Source organism: Schistocerca piceifrons, chromosome X, assembly GCF_021461385.2.
Source record: "Schistocerca piceifrons isolate TAMUIC-IGC-003096 chromosome X, iqSchPice1.1, whole genome shotgun sequence".
NCBI classification, from domain to species: domain Eukaryota; kingdom Metazoa; phylum Arthropoda; class Insecta; order Orthoptera; family Acrididae; genus Schistocerca; species Schistocerca piceifrons.
The window spans coordinates 209646687-209664507 of record NC_060149.1 but is presented as its reverse complement, the minus strand read 5'-3'; the positions used below and the strand labels follow the sequence as shown (position 1 = coordinate 209664507).

The 17821-nt window shown below is 42.3% G+C and overlaps 1 protein-coding gene across 1 annotated transcript in view; it reads right to left on the bottom strand.

Moving 5' to 3' along the window:
- Positions 1-17821, bottom strand: part of LOC124722984 — a 272606-nt gene that overhangs the window by 33713 nt on the left and 221072 nt on the right. The window lies entirely within an intron of this gene.

Here is a 17821-nt window from a genome sequence, read left to right as displayed (position 1 = left end):
ACCTTCCAGGAGGGGAAGAAGGTGGTGGGGGAGGGAGAGGGGAGAGCAAAGATGCCAATGGCAGAGGAGATGGTGGGAGGAATGAAGGTATAGGGTAGTGGAAGCCCAGGGGAGGAGGGGGGGAAAAGGGAGGAGGGAGGGAAGGGGGAGAGAAGGGAGAGAGGGTGCCCATAGGAACAAACACAGGAAGTGGGTGGGGATCTTCCTCATTCCCTTTCACACTTCTATATTACACGTTTCGCCTCCGAGACAGAAAGGAAACTGGTTATTCACGTCCAATAGGCATTCCTCTACATCTACACTAGTGGCCATTAAAATTGCTACACCACGAAGATGACGTGCTACAGACGCGAAATTTAACCGACAGGAAGAAGATGCTGTGACATGCAAATGATTAGTTTTCAGAGCATTCACACAAGGTTGGCACCGCTGGCGACACCTACAACGTGCTGACATGAGGAAAGTTTCCAACCGATTTCTCATACACAAACAGCAGTTGACCGGCGTTGCCTGGTGAAACTTTGTTGTGATGCCTCGTGTAAGGAGGAGAAATGCGTACCATCACGTTTCCGACTTTGATAAAGGTCGGATTGTAGCCTATCGCGATTGCAGATTATGGTATCGCGACATTAGTGCTTGCGTTGGTCGAGATCCAATGACTGTTAGCGGAATATGGAATCGGTTGGGTCAGGAGTGTAATACGGAACGCCGTGCTGGATCCCAACGGCCTCGTATCACTAACAGTCGAGGTGACAGGAATCTTATCCGCATGGCTGTAACGGATCGTGCAGCCACGTCTCGATCCCTGAGTCAACAGATGGGTACGTTTGCAAGACAACAACCATCTGCACGAACAGTTCGACGACGTTTGCAAAAAATGTTCAAATGTGCGTTAAATCTTATGGGACTTAACTGCTAAGGTCATCAGTCCCTAAGCTTACACACTACTTAACCTAAATTATCCTAAGGACAAACACACACACCCGTGCCCGAGGGAGGACTCGAACCTCCGCTGGGACCAGCCGCACAGTGACGTTTGCAGCAGCATGGACTATCAGCTCAGAGACCATAGCTGCGGTTACCCTTGGCGCTGCATCAGAGACAGGAGCGCCTGCGATGGTGTACTCAACGACGAACCTGGGTGCACAAATGGCAAAACGTCATTTTTTCGGATGAATCCAAGTTCTGTTTACAGCATCATGACAGTCGCATCGGTGTTTGAACGCACATTGGAAGCATGTATTCGTCATCGCCACTCTGGCGTATCACCCGGCGAGATGGTATGGGGTGCCATTGGATACACGTCTCGGTCACCTCTTGTTCGCATTGACGGCACTTTGAACAGTGGACGTTACATTTCAGGTGTGTTACGACCCGTGGCTCTACCCTTTATTCGATTCCTGCGAAACCCTACATTTCAGCAGGATAATGCACGACCGTATGTTGCAGGTCCTGTACGGGCCTTTCTGGATACAGAAAACGTTCGACTGCTGCCCTGGCCAGCACATTTTCCAGGTGTCTCACCAATTGAAAACGTATGGTCAATGCTGGTCGAGCAACTGGCTCGTCACAATACGCCAGTCACTACTCATGATGAACTGTGGTATCGTGTTGAAGCTACATGGGCAGCTGTACCTGTACACGCCATCCAAGCTCAGTTTGACTCAATGCCCAGGCGTATCAAGGCCGTTATTACGGCCAGAGGTGGTTGTTCTGGGTACTGATTTCTCAGGATCTATGCACCCAAATTGCGTGAAAATTTAATCACGTGTCAGTTCTAGTATAATATATTTGTCCAATGAATACCCATTTATCATATGCATTTCTTCTTGGTGTAGCAATTTTAATGGCCAGTAGTGTACATACACGTTATTACTCAGCATTTGACTGTTGATTGCCTGGCAGAGCTACGATCGAGCTACACTGAGGTGACAAAAGTCATGGGATAGCGACATACATGTGTACAGATGGCGGTGCAATGCAGTGATGGAGCTGTCATTTCTAGTCAGATTATTGATGTGATTGTCGTGATTATGGCCTCACGACGAGAATAAACAGACTTTGAACTCGGAATGGCAGTTGCAGTACACATGTTCTACTTCGAGAATAGTTAGGGAATTCAATATTTCGAGATCCACAGTGTGAAGAGTGTGCAGAGAATACCATATTTCTGCCACGGACAACGTAATGACCCACAGCCTTCACTTAACGACCGAGAGCAGCAGCGTTTGTGTACAGTTGTAAGTGCTAACAGACAAGCAAAACTGCGTAAAATAACCACAGGGATCAATGTGGGACGTTCGAAGAATGTGCGGCGAGATGGTGGCACTAATGGGCTATGGCGGCAGACGACTGGCGCAAATGCCTTTGCTAAAAGTACGACATCGCCTGCAGCGCAACTCCTAGGCTCGAGACCATATTGGTTGGTCTCTAGACGACTGGAGCCCCGTGGCCTGGTCAGGTGAGGAGGGATCTAGTGTGGCGCAGATCGCACGAAGCCATGGACACAGGTCGTTAACAAGGCACTGTGCCACTTGGTGGTGGCTCCTTAATGGTGTGGGCTGTGTTTACATGGAATGGACTGGGTATTCTGGTCACAATGAAAATGGCCGTGTTCGGCTACTAGAAGACCATTTGCAGCCATTTATGGACTTCATGTTCCCAGACAATTATCGAATTTTTATGGATGACAATTTGGTATCTCAGCGGGTCACAGTTGTTCTTGATTAGTTTGGAGAACGTTCTGAGCAATTCGAACGAATGGTTTTGCCATCCAAGTCCCCCGACATCAATTTATGCGACATAATTGAGAGGTCAGTTCGTGCACAAAATCCTGCATCGACAACACTTTCGCAATTATGGACTGCTAGAGAGGCAGCATGGCCCAGTATTTCTGCAGGGGACTTGCAACGACTTGTTTAGCCCATGCCAAGTCGAGTTTCAGCACTACGCCAGGCAGAAGGAGGTTCGACACGATATTGGGAGGTATCCCATGATTTTTGTCACCTCAGTGTATTTCTTTACCGTTCCACTTTTGAAGAGCGTGCGGGAAAAACGAACGCTTAAATCATTCTGTGATGTCTCTTATTTTATTATGACGATCATTACCTTTTCGTATTTTCGCATTCGGAGGAGAAAGTTGGTGACTGAAATATCATGACGACACCCAGTCGCAACGAAAAACACGTTTTCTTTAACGATTACCACCCCATTTTGCGTATTATATCCTTGCCACTCTCTCTCCTACTTCGCAGTCGTACAAAACAAGGTGACCTCCTTCGAACTTTCTCGATGTCCTCCGTCAATTCTATCTGATGTTGATCGCACACCGGACAGCAATACTCCAGTAGAGGACGGACAAACGTAGTGTAGACGGCCTCTTTAGTAGGCCTGGTGCATCTTCTAAGTGTTCTCCCAATAAATCACATCTTTGGTTCGGTTTTCCCACAATATTATCAATGTGATCGTTCCAGTTTAAGTCTTTCGTAATAGTAATCCCTAAGTACTTAGTTGAATAGACAGCCTTTAGACTTGTGTCGTTTATTTTGTAACCGAAATTTTGCAGATTTCTTTTAGTATTCATGTGGATGACTCCACGCTTTTCATTATTTAGAGTCAATCGCCACAGAAAGGGGAACAGCCTCAACGGGTGCGGGTCAAAGTCAGGACATGCGGGGACCAAGCAGCAATCGGTATTGTAATTGTCAACTGTCGAAGCTGCGTTGGTAAAGTACCAGAACTTCAAGCGCTGATAGAAAGCACCGAAGCTGAAATCGTTATAGGTACAGAAAGCTGGCTTAAGCCAGAGATAAATTCTGCCGAAATTTTTACAAACGTACAGACGGTGTTTAGAAAGGATAGATTGCATGCAACCGGTGGTGGAGTGTTCGTCGCTGTTAGTAGTAGTTTATCCTGTAGTGAAGTAGAAGTGGATAGTTCATGTGAATTATTATGGGTGGAGGTTACACTCAACAGCCGAGCTAGGTTAATAATTGGCTCCTTTTACCGACCTCCCGACTCAGCAGCATTAGTGGCAGAACAACTGAGAGAAAATTTGGAATACATTTCACATACATTTTCTCAACATGTTATAGTCTTAGGTGGAGATTTCAATTTACCAGATATAGACTGGGACACTCAGATGTTTAGGACGGGTGGTAGGGACAGAGCATCGAGTGACATTATACTGAGTGCACTATCCGAAAATTACCTCGAGCAATTAAACAGAGAACCGACTCGTGGAGATAACATCTTGGACCTACTGATAACAAACAGACCCGAACTCTTCGACTCTTTAAGTGCAGAACAGGGAATCAGTGATCATAAGGCCGTTGCAGCATCCCTGAATATGGAAGTTAAAAGGAATATAAAAAAAGGGAGGAAGGTTTATCTGTTTATCAAGAGTAATAGAAGGCAGATTTCAGACTACCTAACAGATCAAAACGAAAATTTCTGTTCCGACACTGACAATGTTGAGTGTTTATGGAAAAAGTTCAAGGCAATCGTAAAATGCGTTTTAGACAGGTACGTGCCGAGTAAAACTGTGAGGGACGGGAAAAACCCACCGTGGTACAACAACAAAATTAGGAAACTACTGCGAAAGCAAAGAGAGCTTCACTCCAAGTTTAAACGCAGCCAAAACCTCTCAGACAAACAGAAGCTAAACGATGTCAAAGTTAGCATAAGGAGGGCTATGCGTGAAGCGTTCAGTGAATTCGAAAGTAAAATTCTATGTACCGACTTGACAGAAAATCCTAGGAAGTTCTGGTCTTACATTAAATCAGTAAGTGGCTCGAAACAGCATATCCAGACACTCCGGGATGATGATGGCATTGAAACAGAGGATGACACGCGTAAAGCTGAAATACTAAACACCTTTTTCCAAAGCTGTTTCACAGAGGAAGACGGCACTGCAGTTCCTTCTCTAAATCCTCGCACAAACGAAAAAATGGCTGACATCGAAATAAGTGTCCAAGGAATAGATAAGCAACTGGAATCACTCAATAGAGGAAAGTCCACTGGACCTGACGGGATACCAATTCGATTCTACACAGAGTACGCGAAAGAACTTGCCCCCCTTCTAACAGCCGTGTACCGCAAGTCTCTAGAGGAACGGAGGGTTCCAAATGATTGGAAAAGAGCACAGGTAGTCCCAGTCTTCAAGAAGGGTCGTCGAGCAGATGCGCAAAACTATAGACCTATATCTCTGACGTCGATCTGTTGTAGAATTTTAGAACATGTTTTTTGCTCGAGTATCATGTCGTTTTTGGAAACCCAGAATCTACTATGTAGGAATCAACATGGATTCCGGAAACAGCGATCGTGTGAGACCCAACTCGCTTTATTTGTTCATGAGACCCAGAAAATATTAGATACAGGCTCCCAGGTAGATGCTATCTTTCTTGACTTCCGGAAGGCGTTCGATACAGTTCCGCACTGTCGCCTGATAAACAAAGTAAGAGCCTACGGAATATCAGACAAGCTGTGTGGCTGGATTGAAGAGTTTTTAGCAAACAGAACACAGCATGTTGTTATCAATGGAGAGACGTCTACAGACGTTAAAGTAACCTCTGGCGTGCCACAGGGGAGTGTTATGGGACCATTGCTTTTCACAATATATATAAATGACCTAGTAGATAGTTTCGGAAGTTCCATGCGGCTTTTCGCGGATGATGCTGTAGTATGCAGAGAAGTTGCAGCATTAGAAAATTGTAGCGAAATGCAGGAAGATCTGCAGCGGATAGGCACTTGGTGCAGGAAGTGGCAACTGTCCCTTAACATAGACAAATGTAATGTATTGCGAATACATAGAAAGAAGGATCCTTTATTGTATGATTATATGATAGCGGAACAAACACTGGTAGCAGTTACTTCTGTAAAATATCTGGGGGTATGCGTGCGGAACGATTTGAAGTGGAATGATCATATAAAATTAATTGTTGGTAAGGCGGGTACCAGATTGAGATTCATTGGGAGAGTGCTTAGAAAATGTAGTCGATCAACAAAGGAGGTGGCTTACAAAACACTCGTTCGACCTATACTTGAGTATTGCTCATTAGTGTGGGATCCGTGCCAGATCGGTTTGACGGAGGAGATAGAGAAGATCCAAAGAAGAGCGGCGCGTTTCGTCACAGGGTTATTCGGTAACCGTGATAGCGTTACGGAGACGTTTAATAAACTCAAGTGGCAGACTCTGCAAGAGAGGCGCTCTGCATCGCGGTGTAGATTGCTCGCCAGGTTTCGAGAGGGTGCGTTTCTGGATGAGGTATCGAATATATTGCTTCCCCCTACTTATACCTCCCGAGGAGATCACGAATGTAAAATTAGAGAGATTAGAGCGCGCACGGAGGCTTTCAGACAGTCGTTCTTCCCGCGAACCATACGCGACTGGAACAGGAAAGGGAGGTAATGACAGTGGCACGTAAAGTGCCCTCCGCCACACACCGTTGGGTGGCTTGCGGAGTATAAATGTAGATGTAGATGTAAATGTTCGCATCATGAAAATATCTTGTCTGAATCATTTTACAATTGGTTTTAATTTTCATATGACTTTGACGATGATGATGATGATGAGGTCCCATACTCCGAGGAGCGTAGGGGACGATGCGGGAGACCCGCACTGCTGTACTAGGCAAGGTCCTAGAGGAGGTGGTTTGCCATTACCTTCCTCCGACCGTAATGGGGATGAATGACGATGATGCAGACGACACAACAACACCCAGTCGTCTCGAGGCAGGAAAAATCCCTGACGCTGCCGGGAATCGAACCCGGGACCCCGTGCGGCGTCTATAATGTGTGCAACACGCCGAGAAGATTACTGCTACCCGTGTTTTTACGATTAGTATCTCTCCGGCACGTTTAAATCGTCAACTGTAAAACAGCAGAAGTGTTTAATTTCATATATGATGTTCTCATGTACGCCTTACAATTTCTTCCTGGAAATTTATTTCCAATCCCAAATCTTCCTATCTATTTGGCTCTAAGCACTATGGGACTTAACATTGAGGTCATCAGTCCCCTAGACTTAGAACTACTTAAACCTAACTTAACCTAATGACATCACACACATCCATACCCGAGGCAGGATTCGAACCTGTGATCCTAGCGGTCACGCGGTTCCTGACTGAAGCATCTAGAACCGCTCGGCCATAGCGGCCGGCTCCTTTCTTTTTCATGCTTTTTATTAATATATTAATAAATATAATATATTGAGAATTATTTCGGTTTATTTGCAGTGTAGGTAACGTAAGAAATGAAACTAAAGTAATTTCCGGATAGTGACTTGACCACACGCCCCTCGTATTATTGTTCTGTACTCGTTGTGCTGCGCCAACCGCTGTCTGGGACTTACATTCACGTAAATGGCAGATGCCTCACGCGACCCCAGGCCTGAAATGCCGTTTCTCCTAAGCGCTAGGTCTTGTGACATTCCAGCTTCTGTCACTTTCAATTCTGGAAAAGCCCTGCATGCAGCACAAATTTGAACGAAATCGGTAAAAACGAGCAGGCGCGGTCCCCTTGTTAGCGAGTGACGACACGTGCAACTTACTTTCTGAAGTTCCTACTTATCTATCCAGATATGTGCATTTGTTTGAAGATTGACAATTTTGTGTTGCTGGAGGCTTTCCAGACAGAGTAGTTGTTGAAATAATTTTCAGGCGAGACGTCAGATGATTTTCATTAGCAATAGAGAGCTCTTCTCACTTTTTTTCTAATCCAATCGGTTCAGAAGCCCTAAGCAGAGTTTACCAGATATTGCTTTACCCTTTTCCAAGCAATCACTGAAAAAAATCTATTTTATATTCTTGAAAATACCTATTTCGTTTCGGGAGTGAACCGGTGGACCTAGCATTAACCCAGAGTAACACATCTCCGGAAGAAATCCACTATGTTCTTTTTAAAACAGTCAATACATTGTTGGAGAGTTTGTTCCTTCATTTGATTTTGATCATTATCAAAAAAACGAAAAAAAAACTCAGCTTGCGATAAGCTTTCTCTTTACAAACTCTTGAAGTGAAAGATATCGTACTATTTCTTTTGGTATGCCTCCGGCGTCATGTGCTTCATATAGCGTTAATAGCCGATTGTCCAGAACTATATTGTCCACTACTGCCATTTTTACTTGCAATGTTGATACATCACTCGCGCCGCTCCGCTCAGGGTATCCGCGCGGTCTGAGGCGCGTTGCACGGTTCTCGCAGCTCCTCCCTAGGGCATGTGTGTTGTCCTTAGCATAAGTTATTTTAAGTTAGATTAAGTAATGTGTAAGCTTAGGGACCGATGACCTCAGCAGTTTGGTCCCACAGGAACTTAGCACAAAATTCCAAAATTTCCACCCCTCACGTGGAGCTTACTGACGAGAAGTATTGCCACGCTTGTACACAGATACCCATTTATCACCTGTTGTAAATGAAAGAGCAACCTTCATCAACTGCGAATGAAATTACGGTAGTGATGACACAATCAAAACAAAAAAAAATTGTAATGGCATAGTACTACGGTTTACCGACTTGAATGAAACAACGAGAATACATTATAAATTCGAGTGAACAGAATTATTTTGCAGCCTCGCATAACTCTTAGCTTACGTCGTTAACAGTACGTTCAGAATGAACAAAAAATATACGAGAATAATTATCAGGCGTCCGACCAGATAACGCAATCAACGGCCTCAGTACGATGTCACAACACATGTTGCCTTCGGAAGAAGTCACGATAAACTGAATTTCTGAACATAGCTAATCAGTGCAGTTGATGATGGCGGTGTGGGGATTCGCTGAAATACTGTGACGTTGAACACCGAGATCTGGCCGCACTTCAGTGTTTCTATCACTATTAACTCCAAATAAAATTAAACAATCACATAACAAAGGTGCAAGTCCGTTGATACCAAAGCCATCTTTGTGCCAGGACGATGAATTTCCTCCGTGCACTTGTACTCCAACAAGTGGTTGACAGAAGTGATCATGTTCTTCACAAACTGTTTATTAAACAGTGTGAGCAGCACAGACAGAAATGGTTGCTAAAACTACACTTGTGTACAGAAAGATAATGGCAAATTAAATGTGCATGACTAGGTGCGAAATTGCGATAGCTTTTGCATATAATGTTAGTGGTCTGTCATTGAGTGTTACATGCGTTAAATACCTAGCAATAACGTTAAAAAGAGGTATGAAGTAGATATTGTAGGTAGGTATAACGGACGAATTAGGTTTATTGAGGAGTTCTGATAAAGTGAGCTGCATCTGCAACGGAGATAGGGCACAGTAATCTCGTGCGAAATATCTTTATCTTCCTAATCCCGATATCGAAGAAATCTAGTGCCATGGTGTTAAACTTGTACCATTCTTGTCTAGTCATAGGAGTGGCTTACAGAAATTCCCAGGTCCCTTGCACGGAATTCTTTGGAAGAAAGGTGACACTCTGTTGGCGAACTACTGTTACAGAGATTTAGAGGAACAATATTGGAGACAAATTGTAAACATTTCAATCACCGCTAACGTATTTGTTATGGAATGACCATAAGAATAATATCTGAAAAATCAGAGACAAAAAGATGGCGCACAGATCATCTTTTCCCGCACCATGCATGATAATCTCTGTATCAGGCTAAGTATTTCAGGAAAGCCTCGTAAAAAGTAAATCAGTGTCGGGGAACAGGGATTTGTTTTCTCCTTCTCCTAACTGAGAGACCAGGGTAGGAACAAATACCTCACATAGCTCAGGTTGTTTTTCCCAACGTCCTCGCAAGTTCCTAAGTCATTCTGCAGAATTGTCGTTGTGTCGGGCTCCAGGTGAAAACGTACACTGTAGGACTGCGAGAAAAAGTCCTTTTTAGAAACTGGACAAAAGTCCTCTATGCGAAGCTCTGTGTATGCAGCGCGAGGTAGGAGAGCGCCAGGCGAATATGATCGTCAAACTGAGTGCCAAGTCTTTAACTTATACGCGTCTCAGATACAGAAGACAAACTTCTTAGAGTGAAATTATTTGTGTACAGGTATACAGCAAGCGTACTAAAAATAGACTATAGGCATGTCTGTGGACGTCACAGGCCACAATACTTCTTCACTGAAAAAAAAAGAGATTAACCAAACTCTACAATACCGAAACGAAGCAAGGACAAAAGGTGCCAGTGTATTTACGACGTCTGTGAAATCTTAATAGCGTCCTGTCATTAACAAACATAGCACGACAACATACTTATAATATACAACAAGGTGCCTTTACCGAACAATTGCCTGGCGCGTTTATGGGACGTTTCCTCAAGTATACCAGTTTTCTCTCCTTAATCCTATCATCCTGTAAATTATTAAATTTTAAACTATTGGTAATGAAAAAAACTACAGCCTATCGATGACAGTACAGTTCAAGTCCGATCTCGCAGCCAATCTACCAATAGAGCTCACATAAAGGATTCGGACAAAACCATGCGAGCACCAAAACATTTCTATCTCAGATCTCCTTTGATGTCCAAAACAGTCTGAATTCTCCTGGAGATCGTTCCATGTGAGTACTAAATGGGGGTCAATCAGATTATATATTATTCCTCACCAAGAATCTGTTTCAATTCTCTGACATAAAATCAAAAAGCTCTTAACAGATTTTCCAATAAAAACCGCGGTTATGTCATATTTTGGAAATATGGTTACTGTAAAAGACCAGGAAAGATAAGTTATTTTATGTGTCTGCTCATTAAACTATTACTGAATATTTGTGAAGTTGCAGCAGAGTAAATGGTGATAATAATATTGTGATGGGAAGTGTTTCTACGCCACTAGATGAACCTTTTCACGTAAAATGGTGTCAGAGGTCCTCCCCGTTACATTTACTTTCAGTATGATCACAAGATCACCTAAGGCCTCACTACTGACGCCCATATCGTCTCCTCTGTTGATACATACACACGGGCTTGTCTGACCATATGAAACGGTTCTACTTTTCAGCTTACTGCTCTTTATTGAAGCCTCTTCCTTGCACTCATCTGCATTACCACAAGTTTAACAAAGGTAGTCCTGTCACGATCATTTTATCTATGCAGTTGCTGTATCACTTATTTGTTTGGCACCATGTTCTTTTGGTGCTTATTAAGCTTTCGTGGTACCGATTTGAATCTCTCATGCCTCTCTTCTACTGCTGTACTTAACTGACTGATATGTATGCTGTCGTACAATCAGGCAGATAGACAGCAAATAGATAACCACACTATATTAACAACCATTGTCACGGACGGACCACTAAGTAGGCACCAACAATCTGACCTGCTGGGAGTCTGTTCGTCCTGACGGCAGTTCAACAGAGCTTCAAAATAATCATAGGAGTAGTAGCGGCTCACAACGTTTCTAGAAACGTTAGAGGAAACATAAAAGGAAACAGTGAGTTACAAGTTAATTATAAAACTTAGTTCGAAAATGGGATATTTGCTAAGTTGTTCACACTACTTTCTTCAAACTCTATGCTTATACGTCAGCTCAAAGCTTTAAGTACAAATACGTATCTTCTAGCTACTCGGATTTAAAAGGGGGTGTCACTTGGCAGAGAACTCTAGACTAGTGTTCAGTTGTCCGCGGAGGTGCAGTAATTACTCCGTTCACTGTGTAACATTGGGCGAGTATTGATGTGACATGTGGCGACAGGAAGTAATTCCTTTTAGCTCCACAGAGGTCATACTGTGATAAATATCGGATTTCGCACCAGTATCACAATCAGATGAGAGTACCCGCAGTGACAGACACTCGGGGACAAGGAAATCACTTCAGAATTGTGGCCGATACACGATCACAGCAGACCGAACGACCTGCGCGGATGTGGATTCACGGCTAAAACTCGCTTGCCTGCAAGGTAGGCATTACTTTAGGACATCGACTATGGAACCCCACGACCATCAAAAGAACAAAAATTCGGGGGAAAACTGTATCACATAGGTATTTGGAGTAGAATTGCTCACAAAAGACTATTGCTCACTACAAAGTTACAGTAAGCCAAGAGGCAACAAGGGGGGACAGAGAAGGAATGAAAATGTTATCTCCTCAGATTATCCGCAAAAAATATAACCAACTGTTGGAGGGATTTAGGTTGGAAGGATCACACGAATCGAGTCTTGGGGAAGATTGGTGCCAGTTTCAAATGTATTTCACCTATTAATGAGATCGCTTAAAGAAACATTAAATGGATCAATTTCTTTGTGCGCTTAGCTAATTTATATTAATGAAAGACACGGACGAGCCAAATAAGATGTGTGTGAGTGATGATGGGTTTGTTTGATCGGAGTCATGGAAACACTCTAGAAACAGCAGTGATGGGCACTACCGTAAGAGAGCTATACCATTTTGCAAGGTTTTATTCACACAAGTTTTGGACTCAAAGTTCAAATACAAGTCAAGAAAAATATCACTTCCTCAGTCAGCTGTCTTGCTTCTTGGCCACGACAGAAAAACTGGTGAATTCGGCCTTAAGTAGAACAGCACCGACCACCATTCTTCCCACGTATCATCAGCTACTCATCAGCTACTGGAGTAGGAAGGAAAGTGGGGAAGAGATGCTTTCTGATTGATTATACTCCTCTGAATATCAATCACACCATGGCTTGCGCAGAACGGATACTTATTTTTCTGTCTGTACGTGCTATATTCATCAATGACGTCACGAAGTCTTCATTAAGACTGTGTACAAGGAACTTTGAAAGCTGGTGAAAACTCTAGGGCGCTTCATTTACGCCGATAAGGGCCTTTTGGTTGTGGTCATTAACGTATTGTATCAGTATGCCTAGAATGAGTTTCTGGATATTCACATTTCTCCGTTCGTCTACCACTGCCCGTACGTTGCCTGTTCTGTCTTCCATGAAGTAGTACTAGCGTCGACTGAACTCAGCGTGTAGCTACTTGACGTGAAAAACAGTCAGGTGCAATGAAAGATGAAATCTCCAGATTTGAGCGTCGTCCAAATTAGCGCACCAGACATCAGCAACAACATCCACGCAATTTGGCGGATCTATGTGTTTTCTCGTCATAGATCAGGATGAACAACGATATGTTGTATGTCGAAAAGCCTTTCTAGTCTATGCCACAGCAGACTGAAGCTTCTATGATGACTCGCCGGATGACAGAATGTAACTTTTTGTCCAGTCATCTATAATGTGATAAGAGTCGCAGTACAGTTCTTTAGTTCAGAAATCGAGCGATTCGTCATTCAAATCTTAGAAACCAGAGGCTATTATAGTTTACTTTAAAATGTGGATCAAAAGAAAATATATGAACGAAAGGGTTGCAGCTAATTATCTGTTGTGTATGTTTTACGCAAGACGAATTTCGGTAGATACAGTAGAAGACCATAATGTGTGCTACTGCGGGTAGCTGAAGATGTTTTATTTTTTAAAGCACATCACAGTATTCACTGAATGTTTCTGCTTATCTTTTTAGACGAATTCTTGTGAAGGACTCCTTTTTCCCTTGTTTGCCTATAGAATGGAAAATTATTATCTTTCGCATTGTACTCAGGTAAAAATAGTAAGAAATATCTGGCACCCTAAATAGATGCTAGGAAAACATTTTATCTCTTTTAGACTGCAATGTTTTTATACGTTATATTCCGTTTCCTAATAATCGCTAATAAGATGAGAATAATAAAACGCATCTGTTTCAGAACTATTTCAATTTCATCATTTTCTGTTTGTCCTCTGTCCCTCTGTAGTCACGAAATGGAATATTAGGCATAAATTTTGTCTCTGTGAATAAATAGAAAGATATCAATACTTTTGTGTGTTCATTGTATGCCAAGTTCACATCGTAAGACCTAAAACTGCTAACAACGTTGTGCGGGAAACGCCACATAAACACTGAACAGTGAGAGTGCATTACGACATTTAAGACTCAGTCTCTTGTTTGAAAATAAAGTCATGTTTACCTTTCTTCTCGTATGGGCCTGCAGTTCAGGAGCAACTGAAACTACAACTCAATTAAAAGTTTTACCTGCAGCAAAAGACCGCGACTTTTAGAGAACTCCCCAGTTTTAACTACTTTAGATACATTTTGTAACACGAAACTGTAATTATTTCAACATTTCTGATCGGAGGTACATTGCCCTTCGTTTTCTGTCAATTTACGTTTTAATGGTTTTAGAACAGAGATGTGACTTTTTCGGTAAGCCTGTTAAAAAAAAAAAAAAAACACGTTTCTTATGATGATGTAACGACTACGCTGTCGTTACATATAGCAATTACTTTACAAAATTTGAAAGCAATTGTATACAAACAGGTCTACTGGTATTTCAAATCTACAAGGAAACTTTCTTCCCACATCGTAAGAAAATACAAATAGTTAATGCACTCAATAAACAAGAACGACCGAGGTGCTGCAGTTATTACAGGTTCCAGTACTCGTCGCAGAGCGGAGATCAAACCGTCATCCTCTACCGTCATTGATGTTTTAGGTTCTTCTCAAAAATTGCTTGAAACCAGTCCCGTATATATTATTACTATTTTCGATTATTCCCTTTTAAGAGAGCCACTGAACTTGAGTAGTCATGATGTCTTCTTCTTTCTTCGTTCTTCCCAAATTCTCTTCATACGTTCACTGTGTACTCACTTGCGTTCTTCCGACCATCTTCTTCTCGTTCTGTTCTCTGTATGTTCTTATTTAAGTGTGTGTTTCTTTATGATGTTTCTAAACTGTTCTCTATTGTTTATGTTGTCTTGTGTGATCCCTAGTTCTTTAATGTCGTCTTCTGCTTCAGCGATCAACTTTGTCTCGTTTTTGTTCTTGATTACTATCTCAAAGATTTGTCTTGTGATCTTGCTTTTACTCATCCTGCTGATATATCCACAAAATTTCATTCTTCTCTTATTATTGGTGTCTGTTATTGTGTCTATGTCTTTGTAAATCTCTCTAGTTGGCCTCTTCATCCAAATTGATTCCCGAAACACTGGTCCATATATTTTCATCAGAATTTTTCTTTCCTGCTTTTCAATCTCTCTGATCTTCGAATGACTATGAATCACTGTAGTTTCTGCAGCATAAAGTGCTTCTGGTAGAACTACTGTCTTGTAATGCCTTAGTTTCAAAAAAATTGTTCAAATGGCTCTGAGCACTACGGGACTTATCATTTGAGGTCATCAATCTCCTAGAACTTAGAACTACTTAAATCTAACTAACCTAGGGACATCACATACATCCATGCCCGAGGCAGGATTCGAACCTGCGACCGTAGCGGTCGCGCGGTTCCAGACTGAAGCGCCTAGAACCGCTCGACCACACCGTCCGGCTGTCTTAGTTTCGCATTGACAGAAATACATTTCTTATTACAGTGATTCCAAGTGAGCTTATATGCTTTTTGTAATCTGGAGATTCTATCTTTATTGGCTATTGAGTTCAGTCCTGATGGTTGGATTATCTGAAGTGGGAAACTTGTGCCACTTTCCCGTATTGAGTAGTAATGGGGAGATTATCTGCAGGTTTGTTTTGCATATACTGTGTTTTCTCGTAGCCCAGTTTTCTGTGAGATTTCGTTTAGTTTTTCCAATGCAAGTTTGGTTTCCTCTCTATTGTTCGTTAGAATGGCAAGATCGTCCGAGAAAGCCAGACACTTCATCCTAATTCTCTGCTCTTTTTTAATCCTAAGCTGAATTCCTTTTATTATCTTTTCCCATGTCCTCACAATTTATTTCAGAACCATGTTAAACAGAAGGGGGGACATTCCATCTCCTAGCCGAACACCAGTATGTATATGAAATGCTTCTGATGTTTCTCCCATGAATTTAACTTTGGAGGTTGTATCTGTTAATGTCTGTTGAATAATTGACCTTGTTTTCCTGTCAATCCTGAACTCCTATATAACGTGAAATAATTTTTGTCTATCTACTGAATCGTAAGCCTTTTTAAAGTCGACAAAAGTTACCACAGTATTTTTATATCTTCTCATTGTTTTTAAGCTCCATATATGTTCGATGCAAGATCGACCTTTGCGAAACCCTGCCTGATACTCCCCTATTAACTGGTCCGCTTGTTCTTCTAGCCTGTTTAACAGGTCCTTTGAAACAATTTTCTATATTACAGGGAGCAAGGAGATATATACGGTGTGTGGTGGAGAATACTTCTGATACCTCTTCACTATTCTATTCGTGAACTGTGAGCGGGAATAACGACTGTGTCGGTCACTCGCGACAGCTACTCTCCAATATTTTACTTTTCTTGCTGTATCCAGTGGTTGATAAGCTATAATGCTATATTTGCTTAAATTTATTGTATTGACAGACGACATTTCGATATTTAACCTTTACCTTTGCCACGGATTATCTTTGGTTGTCACTTGTAAAATTCTACCACATCGCCTTTTCGTGGTATTTATGTCGCTCTACGACCTCCGACCCGTCAGTCGGCAACACTTAGCGGAACCAGGAGCAGTTCTCAGTATACTCAGCTCTGGATGAAATGTCAGTAACAAAAAAGTTTCATGTACTATGACCACACAATCCAGAACACTCCCCATTAATTTAGCAATCCCTTCGTACCATTCATTCTCTCGACGACCTATGATAAAGTGCTGCTAGAAGGGAAGCAGCTTATTTGGGTATTCAGAATAGAAATAATGGTTCAAATGGCTCTGAGCACTATGGGACTTAACATCTATGGTCATCAGTCCCCTAGAACTTAGAACTACTTAAACCTAACTAACCTAAGGACATCACCCAACACGCAGCCATCACGAGGCAGAGAAAATCCCTGACCCCGCCGGGAATCGAACCCGGGAACCCGGGCGTGGGAAGCGAGAACGCTATCTCACGACCACGAGCTCCGGGCTCAGAATAGAATAATACAGGTATCTCATTAGCTGCATATGCCTTTCGTATGTCATGCGGTTTTAGATAACTTTTTATTCTGTAAATACTTGTACCAGTATCTACGTTTCTGACTTCCAAGCGATGTTTGAAAGGAAGAATTATATATCTCAGTAAAATATTTTCGGAACACTAAATTCATTATTTCATTGTGTTCTTTGTCAGATTCCATTTTGGTGCCATTTTGATCACTGAGCGACTGGATACATATTTGATCTGCTTACCAAACTCACATAAGACCAACAATTCACAGGATTTTTCTTCAGATTGGCCGACAAAATTTTATCTACGAATTCATTGAGCGCTTCTCATATTGCTCTTCTTTCCCTCATTTCGTCTTCATTCAGCTTCTGTTTGGCAACAAGCCTTTGAAATCTATTATGACGCTGTCAGTTCTTTCGTAACAACTTTCTCAAATGGTTATGGATTCATGGTGGGTCCATCCTTTCTCTCACGAAATTGCACGGCACATACATGTCAAGGGCGTATTGTAGAACAGTTTTCAATTTTACCGAGCAGTACTGCACATATCCGTCCTCAGAGATTAATACTTCAGTTTAGATGGTTAGATAATCTGCAGTCTGTTTTCTATTATACTTGATAACCAGAAGCTTTTTTTTTTATCTTAACGCTAATATTAACACCTGTAGTCACTAAAGATATAATAACCCTACGATCGGTTCCATAAAATTTCGTGAGAACTGCCTCATGTTAGTAACTTGCAGCCACTATATTTTGGAAAAGTCTTGTGGCCATGTTCAGGTGCTCTGTAGACTGAGCTCCTCTATTAAACACCACGCCGGTGCATGCGTGGTGTAACGCGCTTGCCTTGCTTGAGCGTATGAGCTTCGCCAGGAAATCTGTCTGTTGTTAGGAGCGACCTCCACCGTGAAAACTCGCCTCATCAATGTCGGATCGATCGTCTTCACCTGGTAAAATAGCAGAACGGCGCCAGCTACGCTTTCCACAATAGTGCCTGTGGTGGAATCGATA